The sequence below is a fragment of the Triticum dicoccoides genome, chromosome 4B (assembly GCF_002162155.2).
Source record: "Triticum dicoccoides isolate Atlit2015 ecotype Zavitan chromosome 4B, WEW_v2.0, whole genome shotgun sequence".
Taxonomy (NCBI): Eukaryota; Viridiplantae; Streptophyta; class Magnoliopsida; order Poales; family Poaceae; genus Triticum; species Triticum dicoccoides.
The window spans coordinates 679,018,864-679,023,038 of NC_041387.1; positions in this window are offsets into that span (position 1 = coordinate 679,018,864).

The window sequence follows — 4,175 nt, forward strand, 5'->3', positions numbered from 1 at the left end:
GATTATAGAGTTATAGTCACGAGGCAAAAGTTCCTCCATACATGGGGTCCTTGATGCAACCACACAGCCGTTGTGCACTCCGTACAACTATAATTCGCTAAACAGTCGACAACTCTATTGGTCTCTACTATGTTTCTGAGGAATAAACACCCTACCCACCATTAAACTTTTGATTTCTGCAACAAGATGATTGTATGCCGAACGAATAAGCAATCACCAGTAATACAGGATAAGGCCTCCGTGGAGTCCGATTGGACAATGACGGGGAGGCTAGAGTGTTGTAACGCCAAAGCCATCCCCTACATGATTGCATGGATTTCAACCTCCAGGGCGTCATTGCAGTTAAACACAAACTGATAAGCTGCAAAAATGACAGAACCATCATATCGCCGTAGAATCATACCTGCCGCCGCCGCCCCACTCTTCATCAAAATGGAACCATCCACAGACAAGGCAACATGATCCCAGAATGGTGGCGGCCAAGGCCTATGAGGAGCAGGACTGCAGGAGACTTCTTCACCATAGGTGGGATGAAATCATCTACTGGCATCTTACCCTTGAGTATCTCGTCCGTACTGTATCTACTTACATTGCCAATGGACTTCATGTAGCTAGCAAGGTACTCGACCGTAACATGGACTGAAGGTACACTTTTTTCATGGATCAGATCATTACAAAGCTGCCATATACACCAAATCAGCATAATCACGTTGTCACGTTCAGCCTCGCAGCAGAGGAGTTAAAGATTAAGGATTGACTGACAGATGCACATGCATACATCAGACACATCTTTTGTGCAATCTCGTACTCCCTCCGTTCCTAAATATAAGTCTTTTTAGAGATTCCAATATGAACTACATACCGAGCAAAATGAGTGAATGTTGTACACTCTGAATTATATCTATATGCATCCGTATGTATGTAGTCTGTATTGAAATCTCTAGAAAAACTTATATATTTAAGAAACGGAGGGAGTAGTATGCAACAGGATCAGGGTGGGCGCAGCCCACTTGAACGGCTTCTAGCCTGGCTGGACGAGGAACGGATGCTCCAAATGCATGCGTCACCAAGCATGTGATGTACTCATAATAGTTTGTGTACGACATTCACTCATTTTGCTCCGTATGTAGTTTATATTGCTATGTATCCATATTCAAAAATATATGTATGGATGTGGATATTTATAATGAGTATTCAAAAATGTGGACATGTTATAACATCATAATGAGCACATCCGTAACATGTACTCATTTTGCTACGTATCCATATTCAAAAATATATCTATATACACTCTGATACGTAGTAGGCCACGTGCGTGTCAGATGTACTCATAAGCAACCCATGGTTTATATTAATCCTCTGTAAATGTGGACATGTGGTCATGACAAATAAAACGTAGGTAGTTCTTAAAAGAGAGTAGGACCTGTGATTTTGATGATAAGATAATACTCCCTGCATAAAGGATAATACAATAGTGATCTAAACACTTTTATATTTTTATTTATTTTTGCGAAGAAAGTACTATATTGTACATTTATACTGTACACAATTTTTAATAGATGTCGGCATGTCGCCTGCAAAAATATATGAGTGCATGCATGCATGTCCTCATCGACTCCTTTAACATCGGCGAGGGGAACTATCATGGCACCCAAATTTGCAATTTGGTTAATTAAATTGATAATACTTGTTAAGCTCGATAATTGAACCAACTGTTCTTTCTTTCTGCTCCCCGACGAGGCCGAGGGCCCCTCTCCTTGCGTCCGTCGCTCCAGGATGGGATGGGGCGGCCATTGGCTTCAGTCCGGTAGCGGTAGGGTTAGCAACAAAATTTAGGGCATGTCACCCATTGGTGGTGCCGAGATGATGTTGTTTTTTGTAAGGACATTTTTGTTTCAGTTTTCAAGGGCTCAAGTAGGAGGTTCTCTATAGCTAGCTTATGATGTTTCAGGTTTCCTACAGACTTCCTTTTTCTTATAGAAGGGATGGCGAAAAGACGCAATTTACAGAGGGACGAGCGTTTTTAGGGAATGTCATGAAAACCGCAAAAGACTGGTCTAAAAACTAGCCAATACCCGCGATTGGCAAGCTTCCAGCAAATGCCAGGTCACGCTGATTAATTGCGTCTAGGGTTAGTGCCACAACTTCTAGGCCTAGTGCCGCAAAATATATTGGGTATGAACATCTTGCTATGAAGTGGAATACACCGATCATCAGAGGAAAACTAACTTTGCAAAGTCATGAGTGACTCACCAGTCCCTAGTGGTTCGCTCCGGGTAGATCGCTTGTGGGTTCGTTCCAATCAACCGTTGATTAAATATGAAAAAAATATGAAAAACTCATATAAAACGAAAAAGATTGTGAATTCAAAAATGTTCACAGATTTTGAAGAAAAGTTCATGAATTTTTCAAAAAAGTTCACCGAATTTGAAAAAACATTGTGCAATTTTGAAAAAAATTCATTGAATTTCATCGGATTTGGAAAAAGGTCATCAGATTTGAAAACAAGTTCATCGGAAAAAAGTTCATCGGATTTGAAAAAAAGCTCATCGATTTTGAAAAAAATTCATCAAATCTGAAAAAAGTTCATCAAAATTGAAAAGGAGTTCATCGATTTTAAAGAAGGTTCACAAAATTTGAATTCATCAAATTTGGAAAATTTCACTGATTTAAAGAAAAGTCCATTAGTTTTAAAAAAATCATAATATTTAAAATGGAAAAGAAAAAAAAGGCCAAAACAAAAAGGTTCACAATTTTTTTAAACGCATTAAAGACAACAAAAAAGGATAAGAAAAAACAAAAAGAAAAAGAAAAAACCGAACTGAGGTAGACAATAAAAGGAAGGAGTGAAGTAGCTTTACACAAGTGGGGTCATGGTCGGGTGGTTAGAGCCTAGCACTCGCAACAAAAGTGTTTTCGGGTTCAAATCTTGGATCACGCACCTTTTGTGGACGTTTCTCTAAAAACAGAAATTTGAAGAAACAGTAGTAACCGGATTCGCCCCTTCAGACTCCTCGTAGTATCGTGTGGCTATTAAGGAAAGCCCAACGTGGTGGCCCAAAACAAATAGCCCAACATGATGAATGATGCCACGAGGATTTATGCTCAACACATGGGGTGGTTCCAGAAGTATAACTGATTTTTCATTTGTATTTTATTTTATGGGCGATGCTAGGCGCCGGTGCACCGGCCGAACGCTTCGGCCGGTCCAACCCTAGCCATCAGATCGGCCCGTCCTGATCCGTTGGATCTTTATCCAATCAGGTCGTCCTCTTCCTCTCGCGAGCGCGGACGGGAAAAGGAACCCCGTCTCACCGCCCGCACGCGTTTTCCCTCGTCGCCGCCCGTCTTCGCCGGCCACCCTGGTCGCCGGTCCCAGCCCTCGGCGGCCGTTCTCGTCACCGGCTTCGCCCATGCAACAGCTCACCCATGCGGCTGTAGCTTCCGTGGCAACCGTTATATCTCCGATGGCGACGACCGGAGCTCACCGGTGTGCTCGCCGGCGCTCATCCCCCGCCTACAACAAAAATAATCGAGCGCCCCCGGGAGATGCCCAGTGCTACAGCCTATGACAAAAAAAGCTACAACTAGCGATAGGAAAAGCTTCAACCGACTACGAAAAAAAGCTTCAACCAGTATACCACTGGAGCTATGGATGACCAAGAAAAGTTACAACCGGTGACATAAAAAGCTTCATCCAGCTATGAAAAAAGCTTCATCCCACTATAAAAAAGGTTTCAACCATGGAAACAAAGCCATGGACGAAAAACGAAAAAGTTGCAACCGGCAGTTATAAAAGTTACAACCGCATTGAAAAAAGCTTCAAACTTCTTATCTCAGCTGCGACCCCCGCGATGACGATGACGCCGTTTTGCTGCAATTGTAGTAGATTTTTGCTACCGCCGGCGATTGAATTTGCTACAACCGGTTCCAGCAAAAATTCGCCGTGGGGTGAAGTCTGCCATGGCTGGTTGCAGCTCCGGCGTGGCCGGGTCTGGCGAGGTAGGCAGAGCTCCGATGCATTGGAGGTAGGCGTCGCCGTGGTAGCACCCCGTAGCCCCGGTTGCAACATCTCCCGTTGTCACCGCCCCTCGGTCGCCGACGAGATGGGATGGTCATCGGGCAGAGCCATGGCGAGCTTCGAGCGGGGAGGGGAGGCGTGGTGCTGTGACCGG